This window comes from Sciurus carolinensis, chromosome 18 (assembly GCF_902686445.1).
Source record: "Sciurus carolinensis chromosome 18, mSciCar1.2, whole genome shotgun sequence".
Lineage (NCBI taxonomy): Eukaryota > Metazoa > Chordata > Mammalia > Rodentia > Sciuridae > Sciurus > Sciurus carolinensis.
Window position 1 is genome coordinate 32,766,877 of NC_062230.1, and position 18,046 is coordinate 32,784,922.

At 58.9% G+C, this 18,046-nt stretch overlaps 3 long non-coding RNA genes across 3 annotated transcripts; all 3 read right to left on the reverse strand.

Moving 5' to 3' along the window:
• Window positions 1–676: 676 nt before the first annotated feature.
• On the reverse strand, window positions 677–7,052 carry LOC124970484 (uncharacterized). Its single transcript, XR_007106133.1, has 3 exons — window positions 6,869–7,052; window positions 6,074–6,187; window positions 677–774 (listed from the first exon to the last, which is right to left on the reverse strand). It is a non-coding gene; the product is annotated as an uncharacterized LOC124970484 (long non-coding RNA).
• Window positions 7,053–7,057: 5 nt separating this feature from the next.
• On the reverse strand, window positions 7,058–9,988 carry LOC124970483 (uncharacterized). The gene is made up of 3 exons (XR_007106132.1): window positions 9,745–9,988; window positions 9,259–9,456; window positions 7,058–7,652 (listed from the first exon to the last, which is right to left on the reverse strand). It is a non-coding gene; the product is annotated as an uncharacterized LOC124970483 (long non-coding RNA).
• A 152-nt stretch (window positions 9,989–10,140) lies between these two features.
• LOC124970344 (uncharacterized) lies at window positions 10,141–17,519 on the reverse strand. The gene is made up of 3 exons (XR_007106104.1): window positions 12,429–17,519; window positions 11,653–11,778; window positions 10,141–11,153 (listed from the first exon to the last, which is right to left on the reverse strand). It is a non-coding gene; the product is annotated as an uncharacterized LOC124970344 (long non-coding RNA).
• Window positions 17,520–18,046: the final 527 nt, after the last annotated feature.

An 18,046-nucleotide genomic window follows, 5' to 3' on the forward strand; every position in this document is an offset into this window, starting at 1 on the left:
TCAATTTTATGTTCTCTATATTGCAATTAAAAAAACAAACCGCATGCGTGGCCTTCCGCCCTGGGGTCCCCTTGGCAAGGACCGAGTGGCAGCTCTTTCTCCCGGGTCGCAAAGGGGTCCCCCCTCATCGGTCAGACCCCGCCCCTCCCTCGGTCCTCATTGGCTGGCTGGGGCTTCGCCGGGAAGCCCCCTCCTCCCCTCCCAACCCACCCTCCCCGCGTGGCTGCAGCCGCCCCTCTGGGCAGGACGCTTCCTTGGTCCCCACCCTGAGCTGCGGGAGAGTTCGCGGTGGCTTGGGGCTCCGGTGGGTCGCGCCAGCGGTGATGCCCGGGCTCACGGGGCCCCTGGGGCTGGCCTGCTCGGGACGCTGGCAGGAGCGACTCCCTGGAGTAAGTTCGCCTGCGGGCCGGGTCGCCTTCGCGGCTCTGTCCCTGCGGAGCAGCGGCACCCCACCCGTCGGGAGAGCATTTTTGTAGACAGGTGCCCTTTACCTCCCGCTCCTCGGTTCGGTTCGCTTTTCGCGGGGTCGGGGGAGTCTGAGTTCCCAGTAGCCTCAACTCTCGCTTCCAGCCTCCATCAGCGACCTCCGCTCCAGCCGGGCTGAGGAAGCGCTCCGGGTTCGGCGCCTGGTGTGGGGCGCGCCCGCGGGTTTGGGGATGTTAAGCGCTTCTCCTCGGCGGGGCGAAGCTGTGGGATGAACTTGGACTTGTCTGTGTGCTGCCCCAGTGGAGAAAAACGCAGTGCCTGTGGTTCTAACCTGCCTGGTTTTAAAAGCTGTAAAAGGAAGAAGGTGACATCGATGCTCATTTACTGTTGATGCTCATTGAGTCACTGAGCTATGCACCCCCCACCCCTTTTTGGTCTTATTTTTTAACTTTTTATTTTTAAAAATTTTTAGATATCAATAGGCCTTTACTTGATTCGTGTATTTATATGTGGTGCTGAGGATGGAACCCAGCGCCTCACACGGGCTAGGCGGCCCTCTACCACTGAGCCAGGACCCCAGCCCATGTTTTCATTTTGAGGTCGCGTTGGGCTACATGACTGAGCTTGGGCTGGAACTTCTGATCCTTCTGCCTCAGCCTTGAATGGCTGGAAATTAATTTCTAGAACCTGTTTTCTTAACGCAGTATATGCAGACCACCACCATAAACTGTAATCAATATAAAGAAATGAGACCTTTTCTATCCTTTGAAATTCAGTTAGAGTTTATACTTGGAGCATATTTCAACTTGAATGCTACGTTTTCACCGTAAATACTCGATCTGCCTTTAGATCTCCTCAGATGGAGAGTTGCAACGGGTACTAAGACATTTTGAACATGTTTGATAGTTTCCCAATAACTGAATCCAGCTCGGTTTTCATATAAATGGTTAATCAGATGAGAAGTTTCTCCAACACGTGAGCCACGTGTGGCTGGTGGCGGCGGCCGGCCAGGGCGGGCTGATGGTGCCTGGCACGTGGTAGGCATCTGTGAATCCTCGTTGGCTGGGTAAATGGATAAACTGTGATCAGAACTGACATCTGCCGAGGCGGAAATGAGACCTGGTTTCATTTCCTGGCTGTAGAGATGACCCTGATTTCAGTCCATTCCCCATCTCTCCTTAGAAGTTAGCAAGAGGAGAGTGCAGATTTATTACCTCCGACACGCAAAGTGTTCCCCTCCTTGCTCAATCTATTGTGGATTATCATTAAACGACCTTGGTTGTCCTGAAACCTTTTACAAAATTAAAATGCACTTCTCAAGGGCTTCAGACATGGAAGGGCATAGACCTGGTTTGGGCAGAATGCTCTGGGGACACGTCTCCCTCCTGGAGGTCTTGGCAGGTCCCCTCTGGCAGGTTTGGCCCAGAGAGCAGATGCAGCAATTGTCAATCAAGCAGGAGACACGACTGAGTTGAAGGTGCTTGGATTTGGTGCCCACAGGCCACGCCGTCAGATTGTTGCAACCGGAAGTTGATGGGGCCGAGAGTTGGCAATGCGGTTTTCTTCACCGATATCCTGCTTGAATGCAAAGGGGGTTTTGTTACATGAGCCAAGATATTCAGGGGAGAAAAATCCTGCCAGGTATCACACCATGTTTAGTTGTTTCAAGGGGTCCAGGCGAGATGGGGAACATGCTCTTCCCCCATTGTGGGGAGGGATTTGTTTTCCAAAGGATGAAACAGGCTGGCACAGGTTGGGCAGGGTGGTTGGGAGGACAGGAGCTGTTGCTGAAGAGCCATAGTGTGAACAAGGCCGCAGACAGATGCCTGGCCCTGGTGGGGGGTGGGGGCGGACATGTGGGAGGCTGAGGAGGGGGTGTCGTGCACTTGCTGAGAGCCCACGTTCCAGGCTCTTGGTTGGCTCCCTCCCGCCCCTGCTCTGCCTTCCATTCTTCCATCTTACTCGCGCCCACGTGGTGATGAGGCTGTGGATCCAGCCAGGCTGTGGCTTGAGTCTTGGCTCCATCACTGACCAGCTTTGAGCCCCTGGGCAGGTGGCTTAAGGCCTCAGTGTCTTCGTCTGTAAAATGGGAGTAATTACAGCGCTTCCTCTGGGGGACTGTTAGGGAGGCTGAATAGGTTGCAAGCATAACTTGCTGGTCCCCGTGGCGGGCGCGTGGTGGGAGCCACGCGTGCGGCTGTGTGTACAGGTGCAATCCTCCTGTCTCTCTGGGGACCAGGTTCTTTTCCGGAAGCTGGAGGGTGTTAAATAAGTCAACTCAGGGGTTAGTCAATCCCAACTTCTCCAAGGGTTCTGGAGGGAGTGAGGTGCGTGGCCTCCTGCAGGCGGGGCGGCCGGGGTGGGCCCCCGGGCCTGCGTCCAGGCCCGCAGCAGGCGGGGCGAGGCCGGGAGCCAGTGGAGCTGCCGGCTTGGGCAGGAGCGCGAGCCTGCGGGGTGTGGCCGGCAGGTAGGGGCCAGGAGCAGGCTGGCTCAGGAGCCGCTGAGCTGGGTGGCAATGTGACCCTGTGAATGGGTTTGTCCCGGGGTTGCACCCGGGGCTGCTCTCGCTGAGCCACATCCCCAGCCCGTTCTGTTTTGGGACCGGGTCTTGCTGAGTTGCTGGGACTGGCCTTGCACTTGGGATCCTCCTGCCTCAGCCTCTCGAGTCACCGGGATTCTGGGTGCAGGCCACTGGGGTTTTTCAAAGATGGCTCTGGGCTCAGGGAGCAGCTCAGGTCGAGCGCCTGCCCAGCACGGGTGGGCCCGTCTGGGTGCTGGGGGGGGCTGCCTCTGGACACAGCGGGGGTAGTTGGGAGGCTACTGCGGTTGGCCAGGTCAGAGAAGATGTGGCACTGCCTGGCACGCGAGCCACGGGGAGGACATGTGGCTGGACAGGTGGGTGGACAGAGCGGGGCAGGGAGGGGAAGAGGGAAGGGTGAGCAGAGGCCCGGAGGCCTGTGTTTGCTGTGGGCCGGGGGGTCTTCCCGGCCTGCGGGACTCGGTTGTGGTGAGGGAGGGGGTCCGCAAAGGCCCCAGGTCACCCGCGGGAGCCATCAGGAAGTGGGCCCAGGATCCAAGACGGGACCAAGGCTGGGCCGGGGTAGAGAGTGTCACCTCTTCTTGTCCTCTTGGTCCCTGGGCCCTTCAGGTTCTCTGGGTGCCCCTAGGGTGGTGGTCCCTGCCTTTCTGGCTTCACCCTGGTTCCATCTGATTTGTATTTCCAGGAATCTTGGACTCGCTGGCTGGATGGGAAGCCTTGTGTGGATGAGCAAGCCTCTCGGGACACCTGACCCCCCTGTGGTGACCAGGAGCCCAGCCAGGATGGGCAGCATGGGGGACAGCAACTGCACGGTGTGACTGGGGCAGCCTCGGGCCCTGGCTGGTTCCCGGGGAACCCGGCCATCAGAGGAGCGAGTGGCCAGCCCAGCCCCAGGCTGGGTCCTCGTGCCTGGTGGCTGCAGGTGGAGTGGCCCTCGCCAGCAGGTGGTCTGCAGAGAGCCTGCTGGGAGCAGGAGGCGTGGTCACCCCTCAGTGAGACTGAGGTGACATGTCGATCTAGGCACACGCCTGGGAACAGGTGGCGCCTGCAATCCGGTGTCACAATTGCTGTCCTGGCCCGGACAGATTTGGACCCTCTATTTCCTAAATCGGCTCTTCCCTAGAGCGACCCTCTGGCTGAGGGTACAGACTTGGTCTTCTACAAAGATCAGAGGCCAGCCTCCACTGCATGTCCATCAGGCAGGGGGTGAGGAGCCGGTCTCCCAAGGGTTGAATGCCAGCTGTGTGCTCTTGGGTAAGTTAGTTGACCTCTCTGAGCCTCAGTCTCTTCTGTAAAATGAAGAAAATAAGGACTCCCTACTTTGAAATTGGTTATGAGGTGTATATGAGTTAATGTCAGTGTAGATCAACGTTTTTCAACCGGAATAGTTGTCCCCTCTCCCGAGGGAAATTTAGTACCGTCCTGGTGTTTTTGATTGTCATGATTAGAGCATAGCAGGTAGAGGCCAGAGAAGCTTCTAAACCTTCTTAAAATACATAGAGCAGCCTCCACAATAGAATTCCCACCCAAAATATTAATAGTGCTGAGACTGAGAAACTTTGTGTATAAAGCACTCGGAATCGGGCCCAGCCCGTAGTGACACCGGCTAACGTTAATTGAGCACCTAATGTCTCCATTTTCTTCTACAACCTCGTGGGGTTGCACAGCTGCCTGGCCTTGCTAAGCTGGGCCAGGCAGCTGAGGACCCAGCTGGGAAGGGGGCAGTGGGAACAAGGCTGCCTAGATAGTCCTGGGGGGTGACAGATTGTCAAGTGACCTGCTCCCTCTGTGCCCTCCAGGGTCAGCTGGGCCCCATCTCCCTGTGGGCACCAGATACGTCTATCACTTTTCCACCAGCACCAGCCTGCAGAGGGCCCCTGTGGAGGGAAGTGGGCCTCCAAGGCTTGGCCATCTTGGACGTGCTTGGCCCATGCCAGATGGCCTTATGGGTGAGTGTTTTGGGGCAGCTGGGAGGTCGGGTTGACGCTGGGGAGGGCCATGGGGAAGTCACAGCCCTCAGAATTTCCACTCTGTTGAACACAGAGGAATTTTCTGAGGGAATTCGTATCCAGCAAGTGAGGACTCCAGAGAAGATGGACGAGGGGCGCCATTTTGGTTGTAGGAGGTGCCTTAGTGGGTCCAGCAGGAGAGCAGCAGTGGGGTGGGAAGGGGTGTAGGAGGCCGTTCTTAGAGCAAGAGGGGCCACAGGGTGGGGCGGGCTGCTCCTAGGGAAAGCAGGCCAGATCCGCAGGTCTGTGGGGTGAGAAGGCCTTTAGACAAAGGGGCGGATGGGGTTGGAAACACGAGACCTGGCGGGGGCTCCCAGGCAGAACCCTGGCCTTCCAGGGCCTGGATCCTCTGGCCAGGTTAGAGGCAAATGGTAAAGTGAGTGGTGCTTGTTCTGGCAGAATCGTGGGTGAGGCTCACTGGGGGCTGCAGGTCCCTTTTCATCAGGACTGACCCAGCGCTCCCCAGTGTTCCTGCAAGTGGAAGTGCCCACCCACTTTCTTCTGCCCCATTTCTGGACACGCTTTCCCACCCTATGTAAATGGCCTTTTAGTTTTGCCTGAAGTCTTTTGGCACACTTGTGAAGCATTTTTTAACTGTTCGGAACACTTGCTGCTAAGACTTTCTCAAAACTGTTTTGTGTTTTCATGTAGAGTAGCTTCATCTGATAGCTCTGAGTTGCCTTTTTTAAAAATATTTTGCAGTATTGAACCCGGGGCCTCCTAAACGGAGCTACATCCCTGAACCTTTTTATTTTGAGACAGGGTCTTGCCAAGTTGCTGAGGCTGGCCTCAAACTTGTGTTCCTCCTGCCTCAGCCTCCTGAGCCACTGGGATTACAGGTGTGTGCCACTGTGCCAGGCCACTTTGCTTGTCTTTGAATTTCTCCTTAATGGAACCATAGGGGTTGTCATCTTTTGCATCTGGCTGCTGTGTTTGAAAAACGTACGTGACATTGTTAAGCACAGTTCAGTGGCATTAAGTACATTCACATCCTTGGTGACCATTTGCACCGTCCATCTCCAAACAGGAAGGGGATGCACCTTCAGCATGAACTCCCCAAACCCACCCTGCGACCTCTACCTTCCCTGAATTTTCTTACCTTAGGTCCTTCATGTGAGGGGAACCGATATTTGTCCTGCGTATGTGGCTTCTTTCACTTGGTGTAATGTTTTCAGGGTTCACCTATGTCCTAGCATGTATCAGAACTTCATTCCTTTAAAAAAAAATACAAATGATACAAAATTTACTCTTAACCATGAAGTGTATGGTTCAGTGGCCTTTATCTCTACCTTCCAAGTCTCTTTAACTTTTTGAACATATAGGATATGTATTAAGGGATGGTTTTTCTCCTTAGGTGCTGGAGATTGAACCCAGGGATATTCTACCTCTGAGCCACTTCCCCAGCCCTTTATATTTTTTATTTTGAGACAGGGTCTCACTAAGTTGCTGAGGCTGACCTCCAACTTATGATCCTCCTGCCTCAGCCTCTGAGAAAAGACATGGCTTTGAAGCAAGAATTCAGATAAGAAATGGCATTGGTGATGATTTAGAGGGATTTATTGCCTGGGAAAACTTTGTGTATGGTGCTGAGGACAGAACCCAGGGCCTGGGGCATGCTAGGCAAGCCTACCACGGAGCCACGTCCTATCCTTGGGAAAACATCTTAATGCCAAACAGAACTGCATTTCACCCCAGGACTTCCAGCATGACGACTGGGACCATAGCTGGTTTTGAGGTGACAGAGGAATTGGATTTTAGACAAGGTGAATGACAGTCACTTTGAATACATGGAACGGTGGAAGATTCCGTATGACACTCTGGTGGCAACTGCATGTCATTATGCATTAGTCTAAACACAGAATGAACAGCGTGACCCCTCATGCAAACCACGCACCTGTATGATAGTGACATGTCAATCACGTCAGCTGATGGCACCTGGTTGACCACTGGTGGGAGATGCAGATCGGGGAGGAGGTTTTGGGTGGGGGAGCAGGGAGGCACGTGGGAATCTCTTCACTTTTGCTCGGTTTTGCTGTAAAACTAAATGCTCTAAACAGCAGTCTTCTGTTCTCCTTCCCTCCCTCCCTCCCTCATTTATTTTTTGCATTGATAAGGCCGGAACCCGGGCGTCACATGCTAGGTAAGAGCGCTACCACTGAGCTGGATCCCTGGGCCTCGATTAAATTTTTAAAAAGTGAAATCAATTGTGTAAGGAAGGCAAGTGACAGGACAACCGTGCTTTTTGTCCGTCGAGTCTTTTGTTGCGGTCCACCCACGTCCGCAGCCATGGTGACATGGGGACACTAAGGCTCTCCATGGGTCACGGGCTGTGCCTTTCGCCATTGCTTCTCAAGTGTCACCGTCTTTGTAGTGGACAGTCGTGGCACTTCCTCAACCAACCTTCAGGGGCTTTGGGGGCAAAAAAACTTTCCAAGCCTTCCGCTGGGAGCAGTAGGCACCTGACTGTTGCCGTGACTTATTGTTGGAGACGTTGGCATCCAATGCAGGAACTAGAACCTTCTGCTGGGGGAGGGACCCTGCTGGGCCCCAGAAGTGCCTTCTTGGTGGGGTGCTGGGAGGCCCTGGGCTGTCCCAGGAGAGGCCACCTGCACACAGCACTCTCTGCTTCAGCTCCAAGACTTGCAGTGACGTCCGTCCTGGGGTCCCAGGTGGAGGTTCTGAAGGAGTCAGAGTTGGAGGTCGGTACCCTGGCCTGGGGCTGGGCGTGGGGACCTGACCCCTGCAGCGTCTTTTTGATGGCTACTGGGCTCTGGGTGCCCCAGGTTGGACTGGGAAAACCCAGCTGGGTGACTCCCTGCCGTGGGGAGGCGCCTTCTTGGACTGAAGCCCAAAGAGAAGTTCGTCTGTGTTCTGGTTTCGTCAGGCGCCCAGATCAGACGCTGACGAGTTGTCCTGACTCGGAGCCTTGGTGACTCCAGAGAGCCTCAAGCGTCCTTCTCGTACCTGGTGAGAGGACCCTGCCCCGTGTTTCCCACCTGTCACCCCAGCGTGTCCAGATTTCACGTCCACCCGTCGCCCCTCGGACATCACCTGGAGCGGGACCTGGAAGGCTCTGGCTGAGGGGGTGCTGGGCCCATGTAGGCTTGCCCTCCCCTCCCCCAGCCTGCCGAGGTGGACGAGACCCCTGTCCTCTCCCAGCTAAGCCCCTTTGTGACCAGCCAGGCCTGGAACTCTCCCTCTGGCTGGTTTCCCAGGCCTGCCTGACCGTGGCCTCCGTGTCCTCAGCTCAGAGTGGCCGCCAGCCTAAGGCAGCCCCATCTTCTCAGATTCCTCTGCCTTTTTTATTGCAAATTCATTTGTTAAAAAATAAAGCCTTTGTCCGGGAATACTGAGATGGGGGATGCTGGCCAGGGGCTGATCCCGCTGAAAAGCTCAGGGAGAGTCCGCTCCAAGGGAACTATTGTCCCCCGTGCCCATCAGAAATGCTAAATCGAGGCTGGGGACGTCAGCTCAGCTCCGAGGAGAGGAGGCCAGAGTGACTTGCTTATTCTGGGAGGGGCAGAACCATTAGCATTTCTCAAGCCCACGGCCTGAGACCCAGGGGACTGACGGCCTTGGCAAGGCCCCGGACTTTGACTGGGCTGGGGAGGGAGAGCAGGGACCTCCGGGGGAGGTAGAAGTGGGGACCCTCGTGTCCCGAGGTTCTGCCTGCTGGCCAGTGGGCTCGGGGCCTCGGCGGTTCCCCCTGGCTGGGAACGGCTCTCTTCTGTCTCCGCGCAGGGCAGCGCTTCACGTCTCTCCCCTCCCCTCCTCCCTGTCTGGTCCCTTCACCTCCAGATGTCCCGGGGGCCATGAAGGCACTGGGCTGGGTTCTGGTCCCACTCCTTCCCGGCTGGTCCCGTGAGACTCGGTGAGTAGCTCCTCCCTGGACAGGACTCCTCATTCCTTGTCCAGGTGGCGGCTGACCCTCCCCTCACTTCCAGCCCAGGGGTTCCCCACTGCCTGGGTCCCCATCCCAGCAGCCCCTCAGCCCTGCCTCCTCCTAACGAGGGCCTCCCTGGTGGGCCCTGCGGGGCAGAGAGCCTCTTCCTCCACCGTGGGATCCGTAGCTGAGTCTAGGAAATGAACTGGGCTCAGGCGATGACCGGACAGGTGTCCGCCGCTGTTACTATAACGCACAGGCGGCTTGGGGACAGGAGTGAGCACAGAGCAGGGAGCCGGGAGCTTGTGCACCCTCCCAGCCGAGGAGGGCCCTGAGGCCGGCCAGGGAGATGTGGGGACGGGACGGGACGAGCTCATCTGGGTGTGGGGTTGACTGATCACCTCTGGTCACTCTCTCCTGGTAGCTGACACCCCGTGGGGGGGCGCTGGTGACAGGCCAGCTCCTTGGGGCGGATCTGTCCCTAGGCGGAGGCGGGAGTCCAGAGGGAACCTTGCCCGCAGCCTCGGCGGCTCTTCTGGTGCCTTCAGTTCAAAGCAGTCAGGAGAGCAGGTGGCTTCGTGGGTGCCCTGCTGGGATCCCTGGGGACGTTGGAGAGGGGCAGCGCTTGGAAGCTCAGCCTTTCACACTTGGCTCTCCCACCGTGTCCCAGCGGCAACCAGCCTGGGGGCAGCTTTGAGCAGCGGCTGCTTCCATGCCCAACCGAGGTGGGGCACCGAGCTCTTGGGGCGTCCTGGGGTACCCGGTGCTCCCCGGGGCTGCCGCGGCCGGCAGGGGCGTGGGGGGGGTCTGACCCCTGCGTCCCCTGAGAGCGCTGCGCGGGGTCACTGCCCACTCCAGTTCCTCTGCGTGGTGGGCCCGCGGTTCACCTGTGTCCCTGCCGCGCTGAGCCACTCTGGGTGCTGAGCCTGGTGCAGGGCCCCCCGGGCCCTCCAGGAGGTGAGGCCTGAGCCGGGGCAGGTGGGCTGACGACCCTGCCTTCCTGCCCAGGTGGACATCCTGGGCGGGTGTCCCACCAGGTACCAGTGCCACGGGGACCAGCTGCTCAAGACCAAGGACCTGGGACGATGCTCCCTGTGCGGGGTGCACTCCACCCTGTGCTCCCAGCCTTGCCCGGGGTGGTAAGTGCGCCCCTCCCCTCCCCCTCCCCCTCTCCTCCCCTCCCCCTCCCCTCCTCCTCCCCCCCTCCCCTCCCCTCCCCCTCCCCTCCTCCTCCCCCCCTCCCCTCCCCTCCCCCCCCCAAACATGAAAGCTCTTTGTGAGCAGCGTCCTTAAGGACAGGAGAGGATCCCTGTTGTTAACTGCTATTGTCAAGCCTCAGGCCTGGTCCTGCCCAGGTTCCTGGCTGGCTGGCTCCCTCTCTGGCGCGGGGGCGCTGGCTTGGTCTTGGTCCCAGGTTGTCCTCAGTGGAGATGGATCGCTGGTTGTGAGCTTTCGTGGGAGAATCCACCTTAAATTCAACACTGCCTTCGCTACTAGGGGGTGAGTTGACTCTAGAAAGTTCCATGCAAGTCCCTGGAACGTGGCTCTCTGTCTTGCACAGAAAGAAACAAGCAGGGCCTGCCTCTCAGGGGAAGCGTTCGCCCCTCCACCCCTTGTTGGGAGACCAACCATTTTTCTGAATAACGAAGCCACGTTTGTTGTCCCTGCTGCCAGCGTTTTGGGAGGATTACTGTGGCTCAGGAGCTGTGCTGGTAGTCGACGTGGGTTGTCTGATTTTCTGTACCCATTAGTAAATTACGGTTATCAGTTAGTTTTAAGTAAGGAAGCTGTAACTCGGAGATAAAATGACTTGCCCGAGGCCACACAGCTAGCGAGAGGCAGAGTTGGGACTTGACTGCCCACGTCCACTCCGCACCCCTGGCTGGCCATGCTGTCTGCCTCAGAGGACAGGCTCACCGCACCGCCTGGGCCAGGGCCAGGGCCAGGTGGGAGCGCACGGAAGCCTTGGGCTTCCCAGCATCCCTGTGTCTCTGAGGACCCAGCTGGCCCTCCCCCTCAGACCCCTCCTAGCTGCACAGACCATCAGTGACGGAGCTGTTGGGATCGTCCTCCATGGTGACTCCTCAGCAGGTGGGAGTGCTTTTCAGAAGCACCTCTACTGAGGTGTCATGTACATACCATGTATGTCACCTGTTGAGTACAATCCACACAACAAGGCGGCTGGAGGTGTTGGTAGAGCCAGGCACTGTGGTACTGGTCTGTAAGCCCAGCAACTCGGGAGGCTGAGGCAGGAGGATCGCAAGTTTGAGGCCAGCCTCAGCAACTTGGCAAGACCCTGTCTCAAAAAAAAAAAAAGATTGGAGATGTGGCTCAGTGGTTTCAATCTCTAGTACCAAAAAAAATTAAAGGCAGTGGATGGTGGGAATGAGGTTAAACAACCTGGTGATGTCTGTGACTTTGAATGGTCAGGAATCCTCTCTGAGGAAGTGACGTTTTTTAGTCTGCAGATTGAACCCAGGGACTTGCCTATACTGACTAAGCACGTGCTCTACCACGGAGCTGTACCCTACCCTAGGACGTGACACTTCTGTAGAAGGATTAGGAAGAGGTTGGCTATAGGAAGATGGGGGAAAGCTCATCCAGGAAGGAAGCTGCAGCGTAAAGACCCTGGGGCAGGAAAGAGCCCTGTGCGTCTCATAAACCTGGGGACCCACAGGAGGACACAGTTAAGAGTGAGCTGCACCCCCGTCCCCTAGCCACCCTGCCCACTCCCCACTCACAGTTTCTCTGTGCCTCTGGCTTCATCCTGGGCACCTGCAGGTGTGAAAGCTCACCTGTAAGTCTAGGTGGCCCATTTCTATTTTCATACAGGTGCATTTTTATGCCAGATACGTTTCTGCTTCTTGCTTTGTCCACCTGACTTCTGGAGAGCTTGCCCCGGCCCTGTGGGTCCAGCCACCCTGTTGGGGTTAAAGGCTACTCAGTGTTCCCCATTGTGAGCGGTGGCAGTTTATCTGACCATCCCCAGTTGCTGGGCACACAGGTTATTTCCCGTCTTTCCCTTCCGGCGGCACTGTTGCTGCCGAGTTTCCTCGCACGCCGTCTCACCTGTTGTCTGGAGTATCCTGAAGGACGTGCGGGCAGTGTGGGTGGGCCTGCTGGCTGTCTGACCCCCCCTCACGCTGTGTCCCATTCAACCCTTCTCATCTCAGGTCCTGATGTTGGAGGTGACGGAGATGTGTCCCCGAGCAGCCCGCTCTGAGCGGGAGGAGACGCCATCCCAGGTCTCAGTGGCCACAGCAGCCACATTAGTGAGGAGGGTGTGCCTAGCTTGACCACAAGCTTTGAGGTAAGTGTCTTCTCCAGCCCCACATCAGAGTCCACCCTGAACCTCAGCCCCTGGGACATCCTCCTCTTCCTTTTGGGATACTTTATGGCTCAGCTTCCCAGATAATTAGTATCAGGGCTGCTGCATATGGTTGGGCAGATTGTGCACTGTGCCATTGGGCCTGGTCGTGAAGCAAGGAAGGGGAAGAATAATCTAGAAGGGGGTGCTGAGTCAGTGCTCCAGGGCGTGTTGCACCCCGCCGCGCGGAAGCCTTTTACTCACCTGTCTGGGGTGTAATAGTAGCACTGTTGAATCGCAGGCCTAACCTGGGCCTGGAGATCTATCAGGAGGTCACTAGCCACATCCAGGGTTCAACATTGAGGACATGTGGGAGGCAGTTGGCCCAGGCTGCCTCCTGACTTCATGGCCGTTCCTTTGCTTTGGAGGTGCTGGGGATGGAGTCGGGGCCTTGCAGGCAAGTGCTCTAGGGAGCTGCACCCGGCCTTCTCGGTGTTAGAGGTCAGGGAGTGGAGGCTACAGCCCAGAGAGGGTGGGGGCTTGGGACCTCAGCCAGTGACGTCAGCATTTCCAGGCTGCCCGGCGGTGTGTGAGGACATGCTGCCCCTTCCCACTGTCCTGAGCCAGGTGCAGGAGGACAGCTTGGGGCAGTCCCTGGGGACGAAGGGCCCGCCCCGTGGTCCAGCTCGATGGAATCTGGGATCCTAGCTTAACGGCCTCTGCAGAGACCCCTTTTCCACATGAGGGACATGTCCCCAGGCTCTGTGGTCTAGGACTCCGTGGTGCTGGGAGGGCCTCCTGCCTGCTGGACCCCGGCCCCACTCCCTGGCCGATCCTGGAGCAGAAGCTAAGGGCCTCGCCTGTGCTTCATGATTCAATCACCTCGACAGAGCCTTATGCCCACTTTACAGATGAGGAGAGCAAGGCTCGAGGGGTTTAGGAAGTGTGTTTCAAGTCTCCCGGCTGGCGGTGACAGGGCCAGGCTGACCCCAGGCCGCCTGTCCCCCAGGCCACCTGTCCCCGCAGGGCTTCTCACGCCTGGTGTCTGGGGCTGGAGCGTCTTTGCTGTGGGAGGCAGTTCTGTGCAGCGTGGGGTGTTGAAGCGGCTCTCCTGGCCTCTGTCCACTGACGCCAGCGTGGGTCAGGACCCTGGTTGGGCCTGGGGAGCTGCGCGGCTCTCGCGTCCTAGGGCTGAGCCTCGGAGCCCTGGGGAGCCGCTGCCGGGGGCCTGCCCGCTCTGGTCCTGAGAGCACCTGCCTCCCAGCCCGGCAGTGCTGGCCGCAGGGGGCTCCGCGTGGCTGTCCGTATTTACTAGCACCAGAGAGGAAGCCGCTGCCCCAGCGAGGCCCTGGGCTGAGGGGTGACTCGCCAAGTGTTCCTGAGAACGAATTCCAGGGACAGAGCGCAGCAGGCAGCCCAGCTCCCCGCTGGCCTCGGGGCCTCGTGGGCTCCCGTCTGGGTCACCTCTGTTCCCCCTGAGGACGGTGGCCCAAGACCGAGTCCGCCTTTCAGTCGAGAGACAAAGCCAGGCTTGTGTGGAGAGCGAATCCCACCCGGCTCTCCACGGAGACCTGGGAGGCAGCGACGGGGTCACCAGGAGCAGGGGAGCAGGGCCATCGGTGGGCGGAGCGAGGCCGGAGGGCGGGTCCCTGCCGCCAGCTCGGGGTGCCTGGGTGGGCGCGCATCCCGCAGCCGCGTCCAGCGCTCTAGGAAGAGGAGGGTCAGCGGTGTTGACCCGGCGGCGACTGCGAGCAGCCAGTGCTTGATGGCGGAGACTGGGAGGGCCAGAGCTGGCCAGAGGTGACCCGAGGGCCCAGGGCGGGGAGAGTCCCAGCTCTCCGTGGCCGGGTGCTGCCCTCGCCGTGGCCATCGGCCGTCGGCCGTCTTTGTGCTCGGAGTGGCTGTGTCTGTGGCCTCCAGGAGGTGGGGACGCGGTGGGGCGTGCAGGACTTCCCAGGCAGAGGTGGCGCAGGGCTGGCTCGCGCCCTGCCTGCGGGGCGTTCGCTGCGTGCGCTGCAGCAGGCGGGTTTTGGCCTCTAGGTGTGGAGCGTGGTGGCCGGTCCAGGTGGGCCAGGGAGCTGGCTGGCCTGGGTTCGAGTCTCGCTCTGCCGCTCACGCGCCTGGGGACTCTCACGCCTGACTTCAAGGCTGAGTCACTTTCCTTTGTCCAGTGGGGACGATGACGGCTCCCAGGGTGTGGCAGAGGTTCCCAGGGAGTCACTGGACGGGTGCATGGTGGGGACCCTGGGCTGAGCCTCGGGTTGTCCCCCGATCCATGGTTCCGCTTTCTGCAGTGTGTTTCCTGTGGTTAACCACAGTCCAAAAATACAGCATGGAAAATTCCAGAAATGAACGAGTCGTAAGTTTTCAATTGTGTTGTCCTGACTAGCAGGACGAGATCACGTGCTGTGGCGCTTGGGATGCCAACCACCCTCTGTCTGGTGAATCCTTGTAATTGTTCAATTTTAGTTTTACCTATTGATCTTTTATGTGCCGAATTTATTTTTAAAAATCTTTTTTGGTACCGAGGATCGACTCCAGGGGCACTTTGCCACTGAGCTTTATTTTTTAAAATTTGAGACAGGATCTTGCTAAGTTGCTGATACTGGCCTTGAGCTTGGGATCCTCCTGCCTCAGCCTCCCGAGTCTCTGGGATTACAGGCATGTGCCACCACGCCTGGCCCATGCTTAATTTATAAACTGGACTTTGTCAAAGGCATGTGTGGGCAAAAGCATAGAGTGTCTGCTTCGGGCATCCACTGGGGTCCTGGGATGTGTCCCTGGTGGACGAGGGGACAGCTGTATAGTTATGGCTGTGACTTCTGTGTGCTCTCTGTGACGGCTCCTACCCAGGTACCTGGGCGAAGCCTTCTGTCTCCGCCTCTTCCTACGTGGCTCCTGCCAGAGGGGCACCAGGATGAGCTGTCCATGCCCCCTTCTGCCACCCCTGCCTCTGAAGGGGTGATTCTGAGGCCAGCTTCATGGCAGAGGCCTCCCAGAGCAGGCCGAGGGCTTCCTGTGGGCCCGCTGGCCCCGGGTGCGGCACGGTGCACGTTCGCACAAGAACCCTGGGTGGTGGGATCTGGGGAGGGAAGCCAGCCGAGCCTCGGGAGGAGGAGGAGCGGCCTGGAGTGGGCCGTCCTTGGAGGTCGCCTTGCAGGGAGCTCTGACGGTGGCGTCAGCTGGAGCAAGGGGCTGGACAGTGTCCGGCTGCGGGAGGTGAGTGCAGGGCTGGAGTTGCCACCGCCCTGCCCTTGGGAGGTGCCACATGACGGGCTGCCTGTGACCTGGGGTCAGGTGCTCTGGCCAGCGGGGGCTTTGCGACCTGCCTCTTGTGGACATTAAGTGTGCGAGGTGGAGTTGGGGGCAGTCACGCAGAGTTGAGAAGCCCCTGCTGGGTTGGGAGGCAGGTCTCATGTCCATGGACCCTGGGGGGGTGGACTGCTGACGGGGCACGGGGCCTGGGTGGGCTCCCGCCTGGGACTCTTTCTGTGGCTTTGGGTTCAGGCTGCAGCAGCCAGTCTGAGGCTAACAGGACGCAGGGAGGGAAGTGGGTCGGTCTCCCAAACCAAAGGGCCAAACCAAACATGCACCAAGGGCCGTGCTCTGAATACCAGCCTTTGTTTCTTTGTGAGTTTTGGACACTGGGCCATGAGCCTGTCAGGCCTTCGGGCAATTCTGAGAAACAAATGTATACGTTTCCATTTAAAATACTGAAGCTGGGCGCAGTGGTGCACGCCTATAATCTCAGCCACTTGGGAGGCCGAGGCAGGAGGATTGCTAATTAGAGGCCAGTCTCAGCAATTTAGTGAGACCTGTCTCAAGACAAAAAGTAAAACAGGTGGGGGTGTTGCTCAGTGGTACAGCAATTGTCCAGCATGTGGAAGGTTCTGGGTTCAACCCCTTACACTGCAAAAATCAGTAAATAAATAAAAAACTAGATACCCATGCCCGTCTCTGAACCCAGGTCTGGGCGTCAGTGGGAGAAACTGGACACACAGCCTCACCTTCCTGAGTCCTGCGACACCTTAGGAAACGGTCCTGGGGTCATCCCCACTTTCTCTGGGATTGCCTGGGGCAGGGTGGGGACGATGACCCTGAGGGTCCCCTGGCGCTGGGTGCCTCCCAGGCCTCGGAACCGTTCCTGAGGCTGGCGCTGGAGCTCCGGCACCTTCCGGCCCAGGAGCTGAGGCAACTCTGGCGACGCTCCTCCCTTCAGTGCCCAGACGACTGGCAAGGCCTGCCGGCTGGGGCGCGGGTGCCCCTGGGCTGGCCGGGCGCCCCGGGTGGGCAGGGTGGTCTCGGCGCTGTCCGGGGCCTCGGTGAGGGGTGGACGATGTAGTCTGATTCTGTTCTGGTGACACTGGCTCGTCCCGTCTGGGGACAAGTGCCAAGGAGGAGATGACGTGGGAGGCTGGAGTTTCCCAGGAGGCCCAGGCCCTTCGGGGTCGGGGCTGGGAGCTGAAGGCAGAGCAGACAAAGAGGCCATTGTTCGGAGGCCCGGGGCTGGCGCTCCAGGCCTGTACCTTGGCGCCCTCCTGGTGGGGCTGGCATCCCACGCTGTAAGGACGGAGGAGACTCGAGCCCGGGAGCATCGCAGGTCCTCTCCGGGAGCCCTGGGCTGTGCAAGGGAAATCTCAGGGCCACCCCCGCCCCTGAGAGAGACCCTGCTGGCCTGTGGGCTTTGCAGAGGTTTTCAAAACTCTGGGGTCCTGAAGACATTGCTTAGGGCCTCAATAATTTGCTGAGACTGGCCTTGAACTTGTAAGCCTCCTGCCTCGGCCTCCGGAATCACTGGGATCACGCGTGCACCCCCGCGAGCCCTCCATCCAATCTTGCGGCTTAAATATGAGTGACATTGACGTGGCTGCGAGTCCTTGTGGGCGCTGCCGGTCCTCCCTGTCCTCCTGGCGGGACACGCTGCTCTTCCCCGGAGCCCCCTTCTCTCCTGTCCGCCTGGGCCTCGGGAGTCGGGGAGGGAGAAGGCCCTTCTCCATGCCGGGGGCTTGCAAGGGAGCTGGTGGCTGCTCCGGCCACCACCTCCATCTCCCCTGGAGCTCGCTGCCCAGATGGACGAGGAAACAAGGAAGCTGGAGGGCGAGGCCTGGGAGGAACAGGCGGGCTGCTCCTGGGGCCACGTGGCCGTGTCTCCCCGGGGACGCTGGTCATGTCGGCAGTCCAGTCGCCAGCCCTGCAGATGAGGCAGCCGAGGCCGCTGGCAGGGCAGATGGCGTGGGTCCCTGTCCACCCCGTGCCAGGGGCCGCCTTTGGCCCTGAGCCCAGGGGCCCCCACGCTCTGCTCTGAACGGGGACCACCCTTCCGTTACCATCTTCACTCCAGACCTTCCCTCAAGGGGGCGGCTCAGCCTGGTTCCTGAGTTTCTCAAAAAAAAAAAAAAAAAAAAAAAAAACCGCTGGGCGCGGCAGCCCAGGCCTGTAACCCAGGGGCTCGGGAGGCTGAGGCAGGAGGATGGCAAGTTCGAGGCCAGCTCAGCAACTTGGCGAGACCCTGCCTCGAAATAGAAAGGGCTGGGGGTGTCTCCAGCGAGGGCGGCGCTGTCTAGCGTGTGGAGGGACCACGTTTCCATCCCTGGCACTGAGAGAAAAACAAGACCTCCTGGACGTTTGTGGGCTGGTTCCAGCTGGAGCCCGCCGGCCGCTGAGCCCGATCCTGCCGCGTTAAGGCGGCGTCAGCCCCGCCCGGTGCTGCCCTGTGAGTTTGGGTGGAGTTGCGGGGACTCGGTCTCCTCGGGTCTCCTGTCCAGGCCGCGTGGCCCCCCGGCGCCTCTGGGCACATCCCGCTGCTCCGTGCTGTGCCTGCTTTCCCCCCTGGCTGTCCTGAGGTGGCAGCAGGATGAGGCTCCAAGGTCTTGGTGCACCCG